Genomic DNA, 23,642 nt, shown 5'->3' with positions numbered 1-23,642 from the left:
TTAAAAGGGTAAGTGGAAAGATCTTTTCCTGAACACACAGACTTATAAGCCAGTAATGAGAAATATATTAAATGCAGTTGTTTCTACAAAACATCATACAAGGTAAGATTCCCAAAACTCCTTTTATATAGCCTGAGTTTTATACTCTGTGACTCAGAAATCACGTGAAGTTTACAACATGTTCAGGCCCATTGGCCAGGCTATAACATGTCAGAGGAATCCACCAGTTATCAGCTCCCTAAACAGCCCAATAGGAAGACGTAAGAAATTCCTTCTGAAAAGTGGACAAAAATCACAGACATTAAATTAGAATCAGAATTTAGAAGTGGGTGGTTCAAATTCAATTAGGAATTTTGTTGGAGTAGAGAAGACAGAAAAGGCCCCTGCTAGCATTACACTTACCTGAAATTTGCCACGACCATCACCTTAGACTTGCTTTCACAAAACAGGGCCGCACAGTTTTCACAGCCCCCATGAGTTTCATCAGACAGCAGCTTGGAATGCAAGAGCCAAGCCAGGTTCACTAACCACAGGCACGGCTTCTAAGCTTATTTCCCCTTTTTAATTGGAAATTTGGAAATTAGGGACAAGCGAGGGAAATTTTTCCAATATTCATATTAGCTACACTCAATCTAAATGATATATACAAACACACATACATACACAAACACACAGATATATTGATAAGACTAGTCACATGACACCTATATAGTCATAACACTAGTCTACAGGGAGAACCAGAACTTCTTCATATGAATTACAATTACCTGTACACACACCATCAGGAAACCAGAATAAACCATCACCAAACGAAGTGACCTAGCACTTAAAAAGGTTAAAAACAGAAAAGCGCAATATTTTGCCTCATTTCCATCCCAATCCTAGAGCATTAGAGGAATTTTATTTTATTTTATTCTGTAACTCAAGATTACTTATTTCCTCCCGTCCCAACAAACCATACTTGCCTCTCTGTGGTAATACCATAGAAGAGTTCACATTTCTCTAATCTGCATAATTTATATTGTGTTCTTCAACAGCCTCATGGTTGAGAGACAATCAAAAGTGCTTTTTAAACACATTGCCACATCCCCTGTAAGGTAATGACCCTGATCACCAGCAGGAAGTAGAGGAACCCCTAATCTGCCAGGGCCCCTCATGCTGATGAACACTAACCAAGCATCACCGACCATCGAATGCCCCATGTGAACCCCCCAGCCAAGACCATCTTCCAGCCTATCAGGAACAAGTTACGGTCGTCCTCCTACACAGGAGGAAACTGAGGCCCAGAGGAGAAAAACAACAGGCCTAAGGACAGCTCATGATGGGGAGCTGGACCTCAACCCCAGGTATGTCTGTCCACAAAACCCACGCTCTTCCCCCATCATGCTCTCATCAGAATCATGGGTCGCCAACGTGATAGTCTGTCACATGACGAAATCCTGAACAGTTCCTCTAAGGCCTCCGATCATCTCAGAAAAGTAAGCGACAACTCAGAGCAAAGGCAATTCCACCTGTTTTACCTCCACTGGAGACGTGAGCGGCTGAGGGCCGCACAAAGGATTCATTCATCAGCAGAACTTTGCTGCAAAAAAGGAATGGATGGATTACACAACGGAGGCATTCCTCCTCTGAGAAAACACTTAAAATCCAGGACTAAAAATGGAAAGGAATCCTTTGCTCAGAAATGGACAAAAGAATCCATTGATTACTATACAAAGGAACCAATCTGATTGGAATTTTTACAGCACACAGCACCAATTCACATTTTTGTAATATGACAAGGGAACATACTGTATATTTCCTCGTGCTGGTGGCCCTTTGTGGGGCAAACAGTGGGCTTTTATAAGGCTTGGGAATTATGATTTTAATCAAGTAAAAAGATTCACTGACTGACACTTGAGAGGTTCCCTGATCTTTGCAACTGGATCTCCCTGTCACACAGTCACCATTCATACTTCATATGCAAAGCTGCTCTAGGATGCATGCTCAGTGCTCAGTCCTTACCTAGAAGCCCTCTGAGACCAGGTGTAAATCCCTCATCACCCCATCCACCTTCTGGATACTCCAATCCTAGTCCAGGCCACCCACATCTCTCCCCTGGATGACTGGGACAGCTCCTAACTTGTGTCTCTGCCTCTGCTCTTGCCCTCTTCCAGTACAATGAAGACTGAACCAGGGCAATGGAACCAAAGTAGAAAGCTGACATCTACAGCCTGTGGAAAACTCCAGCTCCAGGGGCCCTAACAAGCTACAAAGCCCCAAGTTCGCCAACCTCAGCCTCTCCATTCCTTCCACCCCACACTCTGCGCTTCAGCAGCTCTCCTCTTGTAGGGGTGGCAGGGAGGGGGTTCTACAAGCGTTTCATAAGCTTCCCCTCTGTGGAAAGTTAGCCAGGAAGCAGATGTGTGGACACAGCTGTTCGGAAGCTGAGCTCCTCAGACACAGCTGTCTCATTGCAGCCAGATCTATGCAGCTCTACCAGAATGTAGAGTGACTTCACTTATTATCAAGTAATGTATTCAAAAGATATCCTTGATGCTTAATCTGTTCCTAACACACACCAAATTTAAGGGTTTTTCACTTTCTACTTTGTTTTTTTGTATTTACTGGTTTTTTTAAAAAACAAATATGCATTACTTAAAATATATTTTTCTGACTATAAAATTGATGGAATGGATTATCCTCAGTTTATCCGCCCCATTCTCTCCATGTCATCAAAACAAAGTGTCAGTTCATTAAGGATTGCGTCCTCCAAAATAAATAACCAAGGGTATTGACAAACATTAACTGAGGGTCTCCTGTTCATTCGGAGAAAAACACAAGAATCCAATTATCCTCTCCTCTCGGCTCACCCCTAGAAAATAGGGAGCAGCCATCTGAAGACCACAAAAACAATCTCTCGCCTTTAACACACAACAGTGCAAGCTGAATTTGCATTGTTAAAGGGCCAAATATATGAACTATAAGGTGGGAGGTGCGAGCATTCCAGCTTTAAGGGCTACATCAGCAGTCTGAAGGCAGAGCACCAAGGGCACAGAGGGTCGTCCAGACAAGGAGCAGACACTGGGCTTATGGGGATTCGAGCCAGCACAGACCCTCTTGGGACTTGGCGTTGCACTGTGTGTCAACCACATGGTGCTCAATCCTGTCCCTCAGCCAAAGAGGAAGTAAAGGTGCCTGTTTCCCACATTATTTAGTAATCTATCCAAAGAAGTAAAAGGGCTTGTTTCTCAGGCCAATAAGTACCAAAATATCAGATACGCTCCTATGCACATGCTGAGCCCTCTGCTCGGAGCCCCTTTTCCCCATGCCACCCAGCACACACCCTAGCACCCTGCACTGCCCTCAGAGCACCAATTCCCCGTCATCAACACAGTGATGGCAATGCTGGTGGTGATGACACCCATCGTTTATTTCCCCTGTGATTTCTCACTCTGCTGCTTGTTCTTTCTGAAGAGCTTCCTGCAGATATGAGAGAGAGTGAACGAGAACACAGCAGTCATTCAGCTCAGTGTTTTCCAAAATACAAATCACACAACCCATGGTTAGGAAATCAATTTAGTGGACCCTATTTATTTAATGAAATAAAATTAAAATAGATTAGAACAGAGTAGACTAGTACCATCAAAACGGAAAATATCAGAAACCAAGAAAGAGAAAGGAACCATCCAAGAAACACACCGAAACCAGAGCAAAATAGAAGGAATCTTCAGGGCCATGTCAGGAGAGCCCAGGATGGGTGCTGGCAGAGGGCATTGGTCCAGATTAGACCATGTCAGAGGGCGCTGAGAAAGACTTTTCAAGAATACAGACAGAAAGAACAACTAACGGGTCTGAGATCTACACAACTGGGGTAGAGTTGGGGATTATTTAAGCAAACTAAATACAAGACAGGGAAAAGCAAAGTTGTGCATGGACAGTAATCACAGCATACCACCTAGGTCACAGGTCAAGGGCATTTACAGTCATGACAAAGAAAAGTGACCTAACCAACATCATGATGGAATGGTATCAGATATCGAGGGACAGGGGTATGTGGGTGAAAGAGAACGAATCCTTAACTTCCAAAACGGGAATCCAGTTTGAAAATTCAAGTAGCAGCAACAAAACCATGTTTAAGAGATTTGCCAATAAAAGCTAAAAGCAGCAGTTCAAAGACATGCAAGTGGTCACCTCTGAGAAGCAAGAAATGGATACACCTTTTAGGGCTCAAACTCTTTTCCTCCACAGTGTCTGTCAAATGCAAACCTCTCCTCCTGGCTCTTAAGGTCTTTCCCAGATAACTAACCAAGTCCCCGCTGGTCCCCACCGCAACTTCCTGTTCTTGCAAGGGCTTCCCCAGGACCAGACCCTGCTTAATAACAAACAGAACTCATTTCTCTGGTATTGTAGATGGGTTGAACCACTAAGATACGGAGTTTGGTTATCTAACTTTCTATAATAATGAGTGAAGCCACATAAACAGCATGGCCCTTAAATCACACGGGATGCATTTCTATCAACAGGAGAACCCCAGAGGACAGCCTGCAACCTTGAGAGAACATCATACCGTCAAGGAGAACTTTCATGGGAGTCAAGGTGCTCTCTGCTTTTTCAAAGGCACTAAATACTACTCAATCACACTTAAAATAACTACGTTTTTGCCAGATTAGACATCGTGTTACCATTGAATTCAATGTATATATACAACAGTGAGTACCAAATGTTTAAGAAAAAGGGATACAGGATAAATTAAGGTATTTTTAAAATCTCACCCATTTCTTGATTTTATTTTTCTCTCTGTGAATTAAGAAAATCAGACTATGATTCCATTTTAGTGGCAAAACCTGTCAGCTAGTGCACACAGCACTGGCTAGGCTACTTGAGGGATAACATGTTTGGTTTGGGGTTGCATGTTTTGAGGAAGTCAATGAAACACAAAAATGTGCCCAAAGGAAAGTACTAGAATGGTGCTGGTCTGGAATAGCCTGTTCTCGCATGCCCAACATCTCATTGTCTGATTTCCTTGGCTTCTCTGGGTCCTTCTGGAACAGCCTGGATCCTTTGCTTTCCACATACCTTAAACCTGAGAAATTTCCTTAAAGCTCTCTTATTCCACAAACCTTTGCCTCACTACTTCAAACCACAGTAAAAGTCTCCCTGCTGTGAACACCCACTGTAACCAGTCAGGAGCTCCCAGATTCCCACCCATTCCTTCTCCTCCCGTTTCCTGTGTATCAAACAAAATATAAGTCACTTGAAGACAGAGAACATGGACCTCACTTCAACCTCTTTGGGTTCTCCTTGCCCCACCCAAAACCCAGCCTGAACTCTGTGGAGAGAGGGCACTTAGTAAATAAATAAGTGTTTGTGGCAGTCCCTGAGCACACAGATCATTTGTCATTACAACCACTTTTGGGGCTGGCCCCCAAGGCATAGTGGTTAAGTTCAGCCGATCCACCTCAATGCCCTGGGATCGCAGGTTCAGACCCCAGCTGTGGACCTACACCACTTGTCAGCCACGCTGTGGCAGTCACCCACATACAAAGTAGAGGAAGATAGGCACAGATGTTAGCTCAGGGCTAATCTTCCTCAGGGGGGAAAAAAAAACCAAAGACAACAACAACAACAGCTTATCAGTAGCTTGGTCAAGAAGAGATTATCTCAACTTGGGGCAGGACATGGAGTAAAGCTTTTACTTGAAACCCCACTTTCTCTGCTCACATAGAACCATCATCCCTGAAGCACTTTCTCTGCCAACTAATGAAATGTCGGAAACCGCTTCCCACAGAGAGTCAAAATTGCCATTAGCATCCACAATAAAAACACACGAAACACCCTCAGCATGTGAGCTGTTATCGTCATTATTTACTTGCTTTACCTCTAAGACACAGAAAGTTTCAAACTGAGCTTACGTTTCTAATCTCCCTTTGATTCCCTAGCAGACGCAGTAATTGACTCCTGGATTTGCCAAGCCAACTACCTGTATGTAGCCACGGGGAGGAGCAAGTGTTTAGCTTCCTGGCCAACCACTCTAGGGGTATTTACACCACTGAGCAAAATGAAAATACACCGTCTTCTTCAGGAAACTCGGGCAACGACTGTCAGAACAAGCTGGGATCGCCCCATGTGAGACACGCTTCCGTTCTTCCCAGACTCAGTCTGGCTTCTCTCTCATTAAGTGTGACCTGAAGACAAAGAAAACAACCCCACAAATCAGGGGTAAAGCACTTTCAAGTCCACACACCAGGAATACCAATGAAGAAAACTTTGTAAATGTGTTAATTCCACAAGAAAAGCCAAGAACCAGTGGAGAATTTACTAGAAAGAGTCTGACTGCAGCCAAGTATGCCAAAGGTTAGTTTTTTTGCAGGATGCCTGACATCACAACTTGGAACTTCAGTCTGCACTAACACAGCTTCTGGAAAAAAAAGTGATTTTTCTCTCTCAGTTCAAGGTCGGATGGCCTCCACCTCAACGTTAATTGACAATCAGATAGAAGGGCAAACCAAATAGAAGGCACCACAAACACGGCTCAGCCCTGCCTCTCTCAGAAGACGCACCAACATTCACGTTTACAATAAACTGCAGTTTAAAAGCACATTCCCTGAATAAGAGAAAATATTGAACCACAGCACAAAGCCAAGCTCACCACAGATGTCAAGATGCTGGGTGTACATGCCTGCCACATCATCATCCCCTTCCCTCCTTGTTCTGGAAGGCCCAAGACTCACTTTTCCCCTCATTCACTCACTCAACTCACTCCTTCATTCATTCCTCACATACTGTTTGAGGGCTCACCCTGAACAGGAACCACAGCTGGGGTTAGTAACAGACAATAAGAAGGCCCATCGTTGCCTTCAAGGAGACAGAAATACACAAGCAGGCAGTTCCAATAAAATGCGAGACCCTCGATTGGAAGGTACAATCCCATCACAGCAAGCTGAGTTCCAAAAGAAAAGAAACAATAATTCCGTAATTTCACTTAGGAAATGGAATTGCCTTGATTGATCTGGGTGACAAATGACAGCAAAATTAAGAATATGATGCTCATTTCTCTATACCTCACATCATCACCCCCAAAAAGGGGATAAAGTTAATACCTGTCTCCTAGACTTGTTATGACAACTAAATGAGCTCAAACTCTACCTGCAAAGCACTTAGAACATGGACTAGCATAGAGTGCACTCTTAATATGCTAGCGTTTTTTCCCCACAAAGTTTTTGTTTTTGTTTCTTTGGTGAGGAAGATTGACCCTGGGCAAATATCTGTTGCCAATCTTCCTCTTTTTGCTTGAGGAAGACTGCTGCTGAGCTAACATCTGTGCCAATCTTCCCCTATTTTGTATGTGGGATGCCAGCACAGCATGGCTTGATGAGTGGTGCGTAGGTCTGCACCCAGGATCCAAACTCGCAAGCTCTGGGCTGCCGAAGTGGAGCACGCACCGCCAGGCCAGCCCCAATGAGCTAGCTTTTTAATCATCATCACAAAGCACATGTAAGGCAGTCTAGTGTGCATGAAAGGGACATGCTGGGTTTGCTTCATTATGAGTATATTAAGAAAATATCAACTTGTTACTTAGGAGTTTAATTCCCTATTTAAATATATATACTTTTCCACATACATACACACACACACACACACACACGCACACACACACTCATTAACACTAAGAGCATGTGACCTAAAGCATAAAGATTCCTCTGAGCTCCAACCTCATCTATAAAAGGGAAGTGACATCTACCTCCCAGGGTCAAGATCCACTGTCGGGCTAGAGAAAACCCTTTGCAAGCCCTGGAGCTGTGCAAAGAGGAGAAGTGGAAACAGTTGGCATAGAAACTTGAGGAGCTCCTTCTCCCAATTATCCCTTTGCTCAAAGCTTCAAAAGGTTAAATAAATAGTAACATGTAAGCATATAAAACCCTAAGAATTCCATTAGGGTTGAAACCACATCTTCCAAATAAATCAGAAAAGACATTCAACTCTCAGCTGTTACTCATGTTCCTTCCAGGCGTTCCTTTGACAAAGGTTTGCTGAGTACCACGTACCACGCGCACAAGAGGAAGCAGCCTCATGTCACCATGGATAACTGAAAGCTGCAGAGAAAAGCCTTCTCCCCATCTGGTCTCGGAACGCACACTTCAGCTTTTAAGGCCAGTATTAACCTCCTCGATGTGACCTAACTCACACTTGCTGGTTGAGTTTCACGATTTCGTAACTGATCTGTCTGATCTCGATACCTGAAGGCTCTCAAACCGCTACCAGACCTGTTAAAATCACTTTTCACAGACTGCCTTTTACCTTTGACATTTTTCACGCAAGTTTTTAGTTTTTAGGAGTTCAAATCACAGATACTCTCGTCACCTTCAAGGAACAAATCAAATCATGACAAAACCAGAAAAAGAGAACAACACCGACTGCTCGAGTGAAAGTCTTCGACAGTGCCAAGGCCCTCTAAGCTCAGAGAGGCACGGGGATCAGCCGGAGCACCTGCCAGGTGCCAAGCACCCTGCACTTATTAACTCTTTCAATTTCACGACAACTCAGTCACCTTATTATGCCACCTTATGGATGAGGAAACTGGGGAGTATGATAGTTTAACTTGCTGAGACCATTCTGGAGCGAGGTAACTTTACCACTGCCCTACCTGACAGGAGAGAGTTGGAAAGACCCTAAATTATTAAAGTACCCTTTGTTAATGCTGCAACCCAACAGGAAAACATTCACTGGATCCTAGTACATATGTTACAGTAAATTCACATCTTCAAAAGAATCATTTAAACACAACCTCCCTTGGATCCATCCTATGTGGCCGCCCCACATTTACTTCATCCTAAAGAAATTCCATAGGTCTCCTCTCCTAACCCCCTTTCCAGTGGGTGGCAAAAAAAAAAAAAAAGAAAGAAGAAAAACAAAATCCTCTTAAGTGGTAAGATAATACCAGCCAGGATAAGGCTAAAAGGCTTTCCAGCGCCTGGCATGGGAGAACAGAACTTAGAGACCTGGTCAGTCAGCCAAGGCTCAGAGGTTCCCATCTCCTCAGGTTAACCTGGTGCTTTTAGAGCCATTTAGACTTAATTCTTCTGCTCCAGAAATGAGGAGAGGGAGCCAGAAAAAGACGCAGAGCCAACGCAGGCTCTGCTGGCAGAGAGAAGAACGGGCACCTGTCTTAGAAGAGAAAGTGGATGTTTTCTCCCACTTTTTCAGAATATATTTACACAAGCACCTGCCTCAAATGAGATAATCAAATTTGCTAGGAAACTCGTTAAAAATTCTAAACAGTTCTTCCCACAACTGTCCAAGTAGACACCGACCCGAGAGTCCAAGAAGCACCCCCACTTAAAGGAACATTAAACACAAGTTCAAAGAGCAGGGCTGGGTGAAAAGCACCAGGCCACGCGCTCTGCCACCAGCAGCTCTGCTGACACTCAGCCAAGCAAACCACAGTGAAGCCGCAGATGCAGAAAATGAGTCCCGGACCACTGGAGTTACAAGATCTGTGACAAATCTGTCAAGGGTTATATGAAGAACACAGAGATACAAAGTTTAATGAAACCATTTGTTGATCCCCTTTCCCACCAGCATCAAGAGTTTTAAAACTGTAACACTTAATTCCTCCAACTCAGATGGGCCAGAAAGAAAGCAGAAACAAAACTGGGTACTCTATTTTAATGGAGAAGCTTCCAGAATGGAGGGGCAGAAGATGACCAAGCAAACCAATGAGCAAGATGAACCACACGTTTCCATCTTTTTATCTGATCCCAGGACACGATGCACACGGCTATCGAATTTCAGGGCAGCATACAGACTAAAGCCAAATGTAAATGACTTTTGTTGCTCCTTCTGAATCAACTGTTGTGTTTTTCCTCTTACTGTTGCTTGATAACTAAGAACAGACAAGACCTAAGAAGACTGAGCAGCTGCAGCCAAGACTGGTCATGAACTCCCCGGTTAGACTTTCGTGTTATGAAGTGCAGAAAACTGGCCAGACAGCCAACTTTCTCAGGACATTCTCTATCAGCAAACTGGGCTGAACCAACAATCTGTATACACCTTCAATAAAACGATAAAGCACGAGGCTGTGTTTTTTTTTAAACCTCTCATGTGCGTAATCTGGATCTTTTTACTATTTTGAAAACAAATGCTAGAAAAATCTAACCCCCTGCCAAACTCCCTCTTTTAATAAGAGAAATCTTATGCATGACAGGCGCTTCATAGCTTGGAACTAACCGCACTGTATTGGATGTACACGGCAGAGCGGGTTACTGTAAGTAAGAAATCATTAACTGAATACAGTGAGACCGCCCTCAGTCATCCAAAGGCCAAACTCAGCCGGGAAAAACAAAAGCATCACTGCCCTCGCCATCCAAGAGAGACTGCATTTTACGCTCCAGGCATTTCAATGTGCTGCTCAGCCACAGTGCATTAAGTGGGGAAGGGTTTTAACTCGCCCAATCCCGAGATTATACAATGGTAGCAGCAAGTACTATCTAGCCACATCTGCCTGCAAAACCTAGAAAGGCAAAGCCAAGCCAGGTCTCCTGCACCAGTCCTTGGTCAAGTGGTAACCTGGGAGAACAAAAATAACGCTACTCAGGGGAAGACAGAAACGGAACGTGGTTTAGGCTGCATTTTGTTGTTTATATCACAGAATCTATCATTTTTGGACTCAAAACTTCAAGTTGTCCAGATCCTTGCCAGTATTATTGACTCACAGTCAGCTGGACATATAAATTCCCATCCACCCACGTCAAAACCACTCCAGAGATAGGGTTCTTTCACCTGTTAAGTTCCCTGAGATAAGAATTTTATAACCAACCACACCCAGGGGTGTTGAAATGAATAAATGAATCATAATGGAAAAGGTATCCTATCTTGAACCTTCAGGCAGCCAAATAACTGCATTTAAAACTAAAACAGCACTGCCCAGTAGAACTTTCCATGGTGATGGCAATGTCCTACATCCGCAGGGCCCTATATGGGAGCTACTAGCCACACGTAGCTTCCGAGCATTTCAAATGCGGCAAGTGCAACGGAGCACCTGAACCTTAACTTTTATTTAATTAATCTCGACCAGCCTCGTGTGGCTAGTGTTTCCTGATTGGCAGGCACAGCTCTTGTCCCCAGGAAGCGGCAGAGGACGCCAGGACATCTGGTATTATCAGAGAAAAGCACAACAGCAGAGGAAAAGGTCACATGAGCAACAAAAAGTAGTCATCCAGGTCTCACCTACCCTGAAGGGAAGGGGACAGAAAGGCAGAGAGATGCTGACATCCTCTTGTCAGTCAACAAGAAGGTCTATCGGCCAGCCAGGCAGGCAGCATTCTAGGGGGCTGGGGTGGAGGTGAGCAAGGCTGCAGAGAAAGTGCCCTAGGCGGCTGACATTCCTTAGAGGGGCGACAGATACCCACAAGGAAATAAACTAATTTCAGGTTGGGAAGCCTAAAGAGAATGGAGTGACTGGGGAGAAAGCTGCAGTTTTCAGGGAAGGCCTCTCAACATCAGACCTTTTCAAGGCTAAAGGGCCTTAGACAAGAACAGGCTAGCGGTTCAGCTGTTGCAGGTGACAAAGCAGAGGCAAAAAGGCTACACTGGTGGCCAGAGCATGAGGCAGTCAGACTGAGTGGCTTTCTGTTTCTCAGTGAAACAAGAAGCAAAGCCATCAGCTAAGAAAAAGGGAGGAAGGTGTCGGAGAATTGATGGCAGGTCAGAGGGAATGAAACAGTTTTCTCACAACTTTGAATGAAATTACTCAAAACGTGTAATGAGATGCCTGACAGATGCCCATCGGGGGCAGGTGGTCACAAACGTGATTTGAGTACAGTCAGCACACTTTTGGAACAGAGGGAACAACGAGTTTAAGCAGGTCGAGAGTCTAAGGGGGCTGGCTGGGGTCTCAACGGGGAGTCCAACAGAGTAAGAGAAGATCAAGGTGCTTTGGTTGTTTACAGGAGGGAACCATGAAGTCTGAGCAGCAGAGAGAAGTCACCACAGGGCACCGGGAGGGTGACGGGTGGTGAAAAGGTGGTGGGGTCCATAGATTTGCAGAACTCTGAATTTTGAAGTGAGCATCTGAAGGAGAAGGATGGGAACAGAAGAGCAAGGAGTGGGAGGGTTTAAATCATGATTCTGGAGGCTAATCAGGACAACAGGATCTAAAGAGGGGTGCTCAAATGAGGTGGAGAAAGGTGGTTGGAGCCAAGGAGGTCAAGAACTGAGAGGCCACGTTGCCAGGTGGGTAGAGCATCAATGTGTGTAGAGCATCAATATGTGCATCGAGGTTTCCACAAATGGCAAGTAGAGACTCTGAGGTGAGGGAGGAAGTCATCAGTGAATGAGGGCCCATGACCAGAAGATGATGACAGAATAAGGAGAGTCAATGGGTACTACAGTCGATGGCATTAGGTTTCAGCAGCTGCTAAGGTTTAAAAGAGGAGGAAAGATAGGTCAGCCGGAAATGGCAATAAGGAAAAATAACTCCTTGAGGAGACTGGAAGGGAGGCAGTGTCCTCCATGGACAGCCAGACAGCTTTTCGTTAACTCGAGGAGGTGATGGAACATTCAGGAAGCAGAGGACGTGGGGACTCTGCGGATGATGACAGAGGACTTGAGATCGAACAGGGGAAAGAACATGATAGCCAACGCAAACAGTCACTGTAATGGGTGGGCACCAGTTAAAAATTGGTTTGGTGGTAAGCAATAAGTCAGGGAGAGCCTAATCCAGCGGTATCAAGTATGCCTCATTTGAAAAGTTACCACCAATCTTAAGTCTCTTACAAAGGGCAAGCTGGAGGTATAAAAGTGACAGCAACTCCAGAGCTCATTAAAGTATGTTTTAGACACTTGTCAGCAACTGAATATAGCCAACCCTGTCGTCAGCTTGTTGGCATATAACCATCCCTTCCACTCCAGCCCTGGGCAGGGTGGCAGCTTAAACCAAAGTCAGCCACCACTAGAGGGCGACACAGCCCAAAGACTTAATTACCAGGCACTAACTTTAATAAAACATAGCTCCAAGCAGGAGCAGACACTGGTAGAAATTTCTCTCAAATTCAAAATTTACTGAGTGCATTCTTGAAGATGGAATACTATAAAAATACAGAAAGGCTATGTGTATGGATATGTAGAGAAAAAGGTCTCAAAGGCTAACAGTGGCTCACCTCTAGCGAAAGTAAGACGGGAGGGGCTGGGGGCAACACACAAAAAAGACCCACCTTCACTCTTTAGTCTATATGCTACGCTGTTTGAGGATTTTTCAAGAATGCACTCACATATTATTTATATAACTTTAAAATGCATTAAAAATTAGAAGATACAACATACAAGGAGAAAATTTATCACACTAAAAACTTTAGGAAGGGACAAAGTAACAGACGACACTATTCACTACAGACAGACTCTCGAACAGCAGCATTCAGTCAGGATTTAAAATCCATCTCATCCAATTCTATATTTTGTCCTGGGGGAAAATAAGGCCCCAAAAGATTAAGCAATTTGCTCAAAAAAAAATAACACTCAATGCTCATGTAGGATCCTAATACATGGGAATTCTTTTTTTGTTTTGTCCTCTATTAAAACACTACCATTTCATTTTCAGTCATCAATTCTCTGCCTCTCCAATATCATTGCCACTTCTTGTCTCCCCACCACTCCCTCACCCTGCCAAAAAGGAGGGAAACACTTAGAGATTGTGTGCCTGAAACAGCATGTCTTCCTTAGGTTAAATTTAATTTTAATAAATATTGGTTGATACTTTCATCTCTACAACTAAAAACCTACCTAGTCCTCACCTTCAAATTACCTGCAGTTTATTAAAACGGCACGAGTGGAATATGGTAATGACCACCCAAGTTCAGAGGGATTCAACAAGGGCTAAAATAATACATCTGTTGGACTAAAGAAAATTTTCCTGAATTTGAAGGTAGGAAAGGACATTTTTTAAGGGGTTATTAACATTTGCTGAGCACTCACTATGGGCTGGGCATCGTGTGAAGAGTAGTTTCTGCTGTTACATCCTCATTCCATCCTCACAAAATCCGATGTGGTAACTATAATGAGCCTCCTTATAGAGGGAGGGAGAACACAGGTGGCTAGTGAGCAGCAGAGCTGGGGGGCTGCCTAACCCACACCTCTAATCACAGCCCTTGGAAAGCAGGTCAGACAGCATTCTCTTAACTCTTCCTGATATGCACTCCATTCCATCCCCAACCCCTCTCTGCCCTTGCTGTCTGGCTTTACAAGATTTTGACTTTTTAAGTTGGGTTGTCCAATTGGCCAACATCAATGCAGGCAAAGATGGTTCACGGGCCCAGGTCCTGAAGACAGTAGGTCAAGGAGGGATCCAGAGACAGGCGAGGGTCAGACCTTGACAGAAGAGTATTCCTTCCACAAAGAATCAGCAAGTAGAGGCAAGATCTTCCAAATGGTTAAGGAAGATTGTTAGATGACCTGTTCCATGATGCAATAGCTGACACTCTGCTATAAAGTGCTATTAAGGGAGGATTAAGGAGTCAGGGAACAGCAGACCTTGGTTCTCAACTCTGGCTGCTGCTTAGAATCACCTGTGTAGCTTTTAAACACACCTCCCAATGCCCAGGCCCTCCTACCTCAGACCAATGAAATCAGCATCTCTGGGCGTGAGCCCCAGGGCATCAGTAAAGTTTCAAACCTTCCCCAGGTGATTCGAATGTGCGGCCAGCACTGAGAACCAGTGGGCCAAACCGCTGGGCCAAACTAACGGCTAAGAGGTCTGAAATCAGGCAGTAACAAAGGATGGGGGGGCAGGACTGCAAACTCTGGGAAGTAATCCAGACAAATTGAGCAGCATGCACTTGTTATAAAGCCATACAACTGAGCTTGGTGACACTCACCAGCAATTTTCTGAAGCTAGGAACAGAAAGAACAACAGAGCAAGGTCATCCAGGACAGTACGTCAGTGCCAGGCGTAAAAGAGTGTGGAGTGGGTGCAAAGGCACTGTGGCAGGAGCTGATGGAGGACTCCTGGCTGAATATGGGGGTGAGATCAGAACATAACCACCAGACAGGGAGAATCCAGGGAGGCCAAGAGGCCAGGTTGGAGGCAGGGACGTCAGAATGGCCGGAATACCTTTTCAACATGGACGGATATGAGGGCCACAACTTCCCTCCACATCTCCTATAAATCTGGCAGTTGGGAAGCCCTCCCAGGTGTTTCTAGCACCCCTGTCCCATTGAGACCACTGGGACAGAAGGAGCTGTGAACAAAAGAAAGCTAAGGTCAGAGAGGGAAGACTGCAGAATTTAAGAACTCAGAGGAAAAGCATCTTCAACAGAGACAGTGGCTTGGATTAAAGAGCAATACTATTGGATTTACTTCAGTGAGAATGACAAGGCCATCTCAGGGATAGCAAAGGCCCTTAGGATGACACATAGGAAATGATGAAAACTGAAGGAGGGCTACGGACGTGTGGCCCCCGGAGAGTGGTGGCAGGTGGAGTGGCTGGGTCAGGATCTTCAAGACAAACTCTGCTCAGGTTGGAGGCCAAAGATGACCTGGAATTAGCGCTGGAAAACAAGAAACGTGTTAGCACCCTGAGTGCGGGACAAGGAGCCTCCGCTGGAGAGGAGGAGGGAGCAATGTCCTGGGGTGACTGTTACTTTAGGTGAAAGAACAGTAGCTTCCTCAGCTGGAAAATGAGGAAATCAGACTGGCTTCCCTTCAGCCCTAATGGTCTATGGTTCAATAAGCATTGCATGAAATTTTGAAAGATTTGGTGCAAAAGATTGTTCGGCCAAACGACAACAAAACAAAACAGAAGAAGGAATACAAGTTCCTAGAATAGTGCACAGGCCTGGAAAGGGGCAGGCAGTTCTTAGAACTGGGGGCTTTTTTCCTAATCAAAGGGAGGGAAGACTTTAAGTTCATCTGTCATAACAAGAAAAAATGATTTTCCAACTATAAACAAATTGTTGTTTAGCACAACCATGGAGGAAGCAGAATTTCTAGTTATACCAGTAAATGAGATGCAAAGTACGAGAAGCCACAAGTTTGCTTCACCAATTCACTTTTTATCTATTCGTAAATTTTTCAGACAACAAAATACCGCATCAACAGCCTCGTGCTAGCCGCATCACAGGCACGTGAAAAGCAACGATCAACACGCATGTAATGTGAAGTGAATCAAGCAGGATACACAACAGTACGTCCACACTGCTAACAATATGTCCCATGAACAAATCTGTGGGTTCACCAACAGAGCAGATGTGAATTTATGAGTCATCTCAAGTTTTAGGTTTACTGCAACTTTTTTGTAATTCTTGTTGAGCCTCAGGAATATTTCAGAATGAGAAGGGAAGTCAAGTGAACTAGTTAATGATGCTGGAGGACACGAAACTTTGGGGGGTTGGGCAGCCTCAGTATCCAGCACATTCTTTCTGCTGGTTGTCATTCACAGTAACTAAGTTTGGGAAAAAAGGTTAAGAGAGACAAGAGAGGAAATGTTCTGTGTATGGCACAGGCGAGGGAGTCAGAGTAACGAGAACCACATTCACATCACGGCCAACAATCCAAGGAAAACACATTCAAAGGTACAGCGTAAAGTAACGAGAATGGTCTTTCATACTTACAGACCCACTCTCATTAGCTTATAATTTTACCATTTCCAGTACGATATCCCTCCCCAATAAAGAGCGAAAAATGGCTGACTACCTCCCCGTAAACAAGGATTAACATGCAGGAGCAATGTGGCTGACAACCAAACTCAAAAATGTACTTAAATCAAATTTGAACATGATAAAGAATAAACTCACTGCTTGTTATCTTGAACACAAATTATTACAGATGGTCATAAGAACAGGCCGTTTCTCCTGCTCAAAGGCCAACCAGGCCTGGATATCTTCCTACATCCTCAATAATACAGGTGCTGGGGGCCAGCCCAGATGGAGGGGTTAAGTTGCATGCTCTGCTTCGGTGGCCCAGGGCTTTGCTGGTTCGGATCCTGGGCGCAGACCTGGGGCCGCTCACGAGGCCATGCTGAGGCGGCGTCCCACACAGCACAACCAGACGCACTCACAACTAGACTAATACAACTATGTGCTGGGGGCTTTGGGGAGAAGGAGGAGAAAAAAAAAAAAAAGACAACGACCAGAGACAGATGTTAGCTCAGGTGCCAATCTTTCAGAAAATAATAATAATACAGGTGCTGAGGTACCTTAAACATACTCAGAAAAAAACAAAGAGAAGAGGCAGTTCTGCAAATGCTTTGGACTAGGAAAATCTGAGTTTTTTAATTTTTAGTTCATTCTCAAATATTTACTAACACTTGTTTTCTCCTGGGTATTGGGGGCTGCGCAATGCTTTTTTCCCCACTCCTGGAATTCCCTTCTAGATGGAGGGAGCTCCAGACAGCATATGCCTCCTAATTCCCTCTGCCTCACTCACTCCACTAAGGTAAGAAGAAATGCCGGTCTTGGCTTGAGTTTAGATAAGGAATTGGCTGTGCCAAGCCCCATCCTCAGGTTCCATCTTACTCGCCATGCAGACATTTGTCCAAGGATGGACCCTCGGCTTGGTGAGGCAGCCTGGGCCCGTGCTGGCCCTGACCAGAGTGGGCAGGAGGGGGTGTTAAGTCTGCCTAATTCTACATTACCAAGTCCATTGGCCCAACCATAGAAGCCACATTGTCCTGTGTTAAGCTTTAGCACCAATAAAGACCATGCTTTGGTCTCTCCCTACAAACTCTTCTGTTATTTCTCTGACGGGGTATATTTACTGGACCCCCTTGAACCCTTGCATTGTGCGAATGTTCAGGGCAGAAGAGTTCAGAGGCCAAGGCGTGGCTCCAAACTTACAGTGCAAAGACTCATCTGGAGGAGATATTCTAAAAGGCAAATTGCTGAGACCGAGGCCCACAGATTCTGATGAAGCCAGCTGGGGAGGGCTCAGAAATCTCGGACAACCACAGCTCAACCAAAACCACACTCCGAGAAAGCCTTGGGGAAAGTTCACAGCTCTCTCCACCTCTGAGCTTAAAAAACACAATATGTTAATAACAAATCTGATTTTCCCTTTCTGTAAAATGAAATGATCTTATGGTCAATTTGGTGACCCATAGAAAATGCTCAGAGGACAGGAAGACCGCAAGCCAGAAGTGCAATTCTGAGTGAGCTGAAACAACCCGACGCGTCAGTTTGGCGCCATGTTCAGTCAGATCCCAGCCAAAGTCACCCACAGCCCGAGGAGATGGAGAGGGGACCCAGCAGTTTGCGGAAAACTTGTCAGTAGTACCATGATCAAGTGACGTAAACATGATTAGATCTAAACACATTTCTCCTCCAGTACCCACCAATCTCCAACCCAAATGTGCCGTTAACGAAGTAGAGTGTTGTCTAGTCTGCCAAACAGACACACTGCACTGAGTTTTCTAACCTCTTAGCAGAGGAAAAAGAATCACATTCCAAGATCTATCAAGACTGCACAAAAGGTAAAGTTAAAATTTACTAACGTATTAGTAATATTCACAGATGTACCATTTATCAACGCTTGACTCATGTCCCAGCTGCACTGTTGTACACCACGCCCGGGCTGTACCTTCTCTCCATTAAGGAGCTATTAAACAGAACTAACAATGAATGCACAAGTCATTCTTTCAAAGGTCGTAAAATCCTAATTCCTCTTTCTTGATTAGAACTATGACACACACAGCCCCCTCCCCTAACCAAGCACTGGAAATCAGAATTTGATTATTTCTCAAGAACTCCCACAATTATGACAAACCTTTAAATTAATCTTGAGGAGGACTCCTGGGCTTCCTCTGTAGTATTTTAATGAGAAATACATTTTCTTTACATCCTCTGCATTAATGAGAAAAACACAAGGTAAACCCTTCATGTTTCCTAAACAAACTAGTCTTCATGAAAAATCTGCACCTAAGCAGGTAATTAAGTCTATCTCTCCTAAGATTGCTTAAAAAATCTCTTATCATTTTAACTACAAATGAATTCTGGTGGGGGCTTACACTCCCAGGAGGAAATTCCACTCCATGATTTTTTTTTTTTTTTTTTTTTTTTATTAATGTTATGATAGATTACAACCTTGTGAGATTTCAGTTGTACATTTTTGTTAGTCATGTTGTGGGTACACCACTTCCCCCTCCGTACCCTCCCCCCACCCCCCCTTTTCCCTGGTAACCACCGATCAGATCTCCTTCTCAATATACTAATTTCCACCTATGAGTGGAGTCATATAGAGTTCGTCTTTCTCTGACTGACTTATTTCGCTTAACATAATGCCCTCGAGGTCCATCCACATTGTTGTGAATGGGCCAATTTCGTCTTTTTTTATGGCTGAGTAGTATTCCATTGTGTATATATACCACATCTTCTTTATCCAATCATCAGTTTCTGGGCATGTAGGCTGGTTCCACGTCTTGGCTATTGTCAATAATGCTGCGATGAACATAGGGGTGCAACGGACTCTTGAGATATCTGATTTCAGGTTCTTAGGATAGATACCCAGTAATGGGATGGCTGGGTCATAGGGTATTTCTATTTTTAACTTTTTGAGAAATCTCCATACTGTTTTCCATAGTGGCTGTACCAGTTTGCATTCCCACCAACAGTGTATGAGGGTTCCTCTTTCTCCACAACCTCTCCAACATTTGTCGTTCTTGGTTTTGGATGCTTTTGCCAATCTAACGGGGGTAAGGTGATATCTTAGTGTAGTTTTGATTTGCATTTCCCTGATGATTAGCGATGATGAACATCTTTTCATGTGTCTATTGGCCATATTCATATCTTCTTTTGAGAAATGTCTGTTCATGTCCTCTGCCCATTTTTTGATCGGGTTGTTTGTTTTTTTGTTGTTAAGCAGTGTGAGTTCTTTGTATATTATGGTCCACTCCATGATTTTAAAGCACCTACTGTGTGCCGAGAATAGAAAAAAAATCTAAGGTCAGTACCAATAGAAATCAATGAGCCAAGGTCCTAATGTCAGCCTAAGATTAGGTCTACCACTGTAGCAGGCAGCAGCATGGCCCCCAAAGATGTCACGTCCTTAAATGCAAAAGGGGAACTAAGGCTGGTAATCAACTGACCTTAAAATAGGGAGATTATCCCAGATTATTCAGAAGGGCAGGAGGTAATCACAAGGGCTTTTAAAAGTGGAAGAGGAAGGCAGAAGAGAGTGAGAGGGGATATGACGATGAAGGAATGGTCAGAGATGCTCCATTGCTGGCTTTGAAAATGGAGGAAGGAAGCCACGAGCAAGGGATGTAGGTTACCCCTAGAAGCTGCACAGGGCAATGTGCCTTGCCCCTAGAGCCTCCAGATTTAATGCAGCCTTGTCAACGCCTCAATTTTAGCCCAGTGAGACCCGTGTTGGACTTCAAACCTATAGAACTATACGGTAATGAACCTGTGTTGTTTTCAGCCACTAAATCCGTGGTGACCTTCCACAACAGCCATGGGAAGCCTATCTTTGATGCTACAGAATGTCTCCGGCTCCTTTCTCCGTGTACCAGATGACTTCTAATCTATGTTAAGTGCAATACAAAAAAACATAACAGATTTCAAAAAGCAAGAGAGAAAAAGATAAAGGCTTTTTAAAAAAACTCCCAACTGATTCTGATACCAAAAAACCACCTTCATCCTATAGATATTGCCCAAGAGCAAAACCGTCACTAGATGCCACACTTTGGCTCCCCATGAAAATAAACAACAAACTCGTCCAAGTGTTAGCAACTTGTGAAGACACAATTTCTAGTTGGGTTGATGAGTTTTAATTACAGAAGGGTCGCTCAAATACTTGTTTGAGAGAGAGCATGGCCCTAAAATCTCAAGGATGGTTTCTGCCTTGTCTTGGCCAGGTTTACAACCACAAGCAGATGGGACCTGCTGCTGGCAGGAGAGCGTGCACAGCCTCATGGAGAACGAAAAATAAGGCGAGGGTGCTAGAGCCCCAAGTTACAGTCTCAGTTCAGATACCTGCCGCTGGGTTCCCAGGCAGGGAGCTCCACAACCTCCTGTCTTGGTTTATAACTTGCACCCATTCTTGCCACCACCCCCACCCACCAACTGCAATCCATTTGACACACAATGACCAGAGTGATTTTTTTAATTGGAGGATGTCTCTTCTCCACTTCAAACCCTTCAATGATACTCCACTGCATCTTGAACAATGTCCAAATCACGAGCACGTCCTCAAGGCCCTGCCCAATGTGGCCTCTATCTTGGGCCTCCTCTCTTCCCAGGGTCCCCATACTGACTCAGTTTCAGTTCCTCAAACCCGTCAGAGCTTCCCTGCCTCAGAAACCTCCTCCCGCTGTCTCAGCTGAAGGGTCACTTTCTCACAGAGGTCTTTCCTGACACATGTGCCACCAAAACGAAAGTAAAACTCAACTTGGGAGCCCTCATCATTCTCCTGCAGAGAATCGGTTCCTGGCAGGGCCCCTTTACAGTCACCCCATCTGCCTTGATTCCTTTAGGGTCCGTCCCCCAACAAGACCCAATACTCCAGGGAGGCAGGGACCCTGCTCAACACCAATCGCAGACCAGTCACTCGATAAGGCGTGTTGTTCCCATCTTCAAAATCACACCCATTTCTAGAAACCATGTGGTTTTACAACAAGAACATTCAAATGCACACTGAAAAGACACTTGATTTTCCCCATCACCAACTGAAGCAGGCTGAAGAATGAAGATGAACAGGAGCCACCACCAAAGGTCCTCAGTTAAGTGAAGTGATAGGATGTGATTTTTGTGCTAACACATGATTAATTCTCATTTTCCATTTAAGCTTGAAAGTTTCTCATTGGACTTGCCAGTCGGTTCAGCTGAAGAACCTAACAGTAAACAGAACATCACATTTTAAACGGAGATTATGGGTCTGGAAATGGAAGGTAAACATTTCCCTACAAAACATACATGTTGACATCACTAATAAATCAATACAAAGTTAATAAAAGCACGAGTTGCAAGTGAAAGAAAGCGTATGCAGAGACAGGAAAGCAGAACATAAGTTTCATGTTAAATGACATAGAACAGCATGACACACCCACCAGGATGGCTGTGAGCAAAGACAGACAGTAAGCGTTGGTGAGGACACGCAGAACCCTCACACACCGCAGCGCCGAGGTAAAACGGTGCAGCTGCTTTGGAAAACGGTCTAACAGCTCTTCAAACAGTTAAACGTAGAGCTAGCGTATGACCCAGCAATTCCACTCCTAGGTATAAACCGAGAGAAATGAAAATATGTTCAGAGAATAACTTGTACAAGACCGCACAAGAATACACATGTATATTCTGGCAGCAATATTCATAATAGTCAATAAGTGGAAACAATCCCAATGTCCATCAACTGATGAATGAGCAGACACAACTCTAGAGGGGTCAGCATCGCTTCCATGTTTAAAAACCATATGGCTTTACAATACACTGTATTCCATGCCATGGAATATTACTTGACAGTAAAAAGAAATCAAGTATTGACACACGCTACAACATGGATGAGCCTTGAAAACATTATGCTAAGTCAACGATGCCAGTCCCAAAGGACCACATACTGTATGATACAATTTAGATGAAAGGTCCACTATAGGCAAATCTGTAGAGACAGAAAGTAGATTAGAGGTTGCCTACGGCTGGGGAGGGAGCATGTGTGGGAGAAGTGGAGAGCGGGGTTTCTCTTTGGAGTAAAGAAAATGTTTCAGAATTGTGATGATGGTTGCACAAATCTGTGAATCTACTGAAAGCCATTGAACTGTATACTCTAAATGGGTGAACTGTATGGTATGGGAATTCTATCTCCACAACACTATTTAAGAAAAGGGCATGTGAGTTTCTGACACTTGATTCGTTAAAAAATACCAATGGTAAAACGATAAAGGTGACCAAAGAAATGCTTTTGTCGCAGCCTATTTGTCTACCTGTGTGTGCGCTCACACACATGCACAGGCATATACTGACAAAAAAGGCAGTTCAAAACTGATTTATAGTTTAAAAATAAAAATTAGCAAGGTTCAGTCTCTTATAAAAACAACTTGAGTTGGGGGGGCGGGGGCAACTAGATGATGCTAGAAAAACACCCCTAACATCTCAATATCTTAAAAGCCTAAAACAAAGGTCTCCTTCTCAGCACAGGTCCACGACGGGTCAACTGGACTCTCATCCGCACTGACACTGACCTCACTTGGGACCCAGGCCCATAGCACCGTCAAGCCGCCCTCTGGAACATTCCCAGGCGCCATGGCTGAGAGGGCTCCAGTGAGTCCTACCTCGGCTCAAAATTGACGGGAGTGTCATCTGTTCACTTTCGAATTAATCAAAGGCAGTCACATGACCACACCTGGGCTCAATGGGGCAGATGTAATTCCATTATCTATCCCAAAGAAGAAAGGTCCAAACGTTCGTGAACAATCTCAATGACTACCCTAGACACCAAATCTCAAGCTCTAATAGAAAAAGGAGCTTGCATTCACTGTCCTTTCATACGCACATGGCTCCAGATCCAGCAGAGGGCCAGCTACCTACAGGAGAAAAGAAGACATGTACTGTCCCCAGGCATCTCCAATTCAACTGTTCTAAGATCCCAGCATCTTCTATCCTCCACCTCCCAACCCCTCCGGCCTCTGTAGGAATGACACTGTCATTGACCTGGACACCCGAGCTAGAAACCCAGTGTCATCCCC

General features: G+C 44.4%; 1 protein-coding gene and 1 long non-coding RNA gene across 13 annotated transcripts in view; both read right to left on the bottom strand.

Moving 5' to 3' along the window:
• Positions 1-23,642, bottom strand: part of NEDD4L (NEDD4 like E3 ubiquitin protein ligase) — a 342,466-nt gene that overhangs the window by 257,923 nt on the left and 60,901 nt on the right. The window lies entirely within an intron of this gene.
• On the bottom strand, positions 19,806-22,178 carry LOC138925424 (uncharacterized). The gene is made up of 2 exons (XR_011441550.1): positions 22,014-22,178; positions 19,806-21,797 (listed from the first exon to the last, which is right to left on the bottom strand). It is a non-coding gene; the product is annotated as an uncharacterized lncRNA (long non-coding RNA).

Source organism: Equus caballus, chromosome 8 (assembly GCF_041296265.1).
Source record: "Equus caballus isolate H_3958 breed thoroughbred chromosome 8, TB-T2T, whole genome shotgun sequence".
Taxonomy (NCBI): Eukaryota; Metazoa; Chordata; class Mammalia; order Perissodactyla; family Equidae; genus Equus; species Equus caballus.
This window is presented reverse-complemented; position numbering and strand designations above follow the sequence as displayed.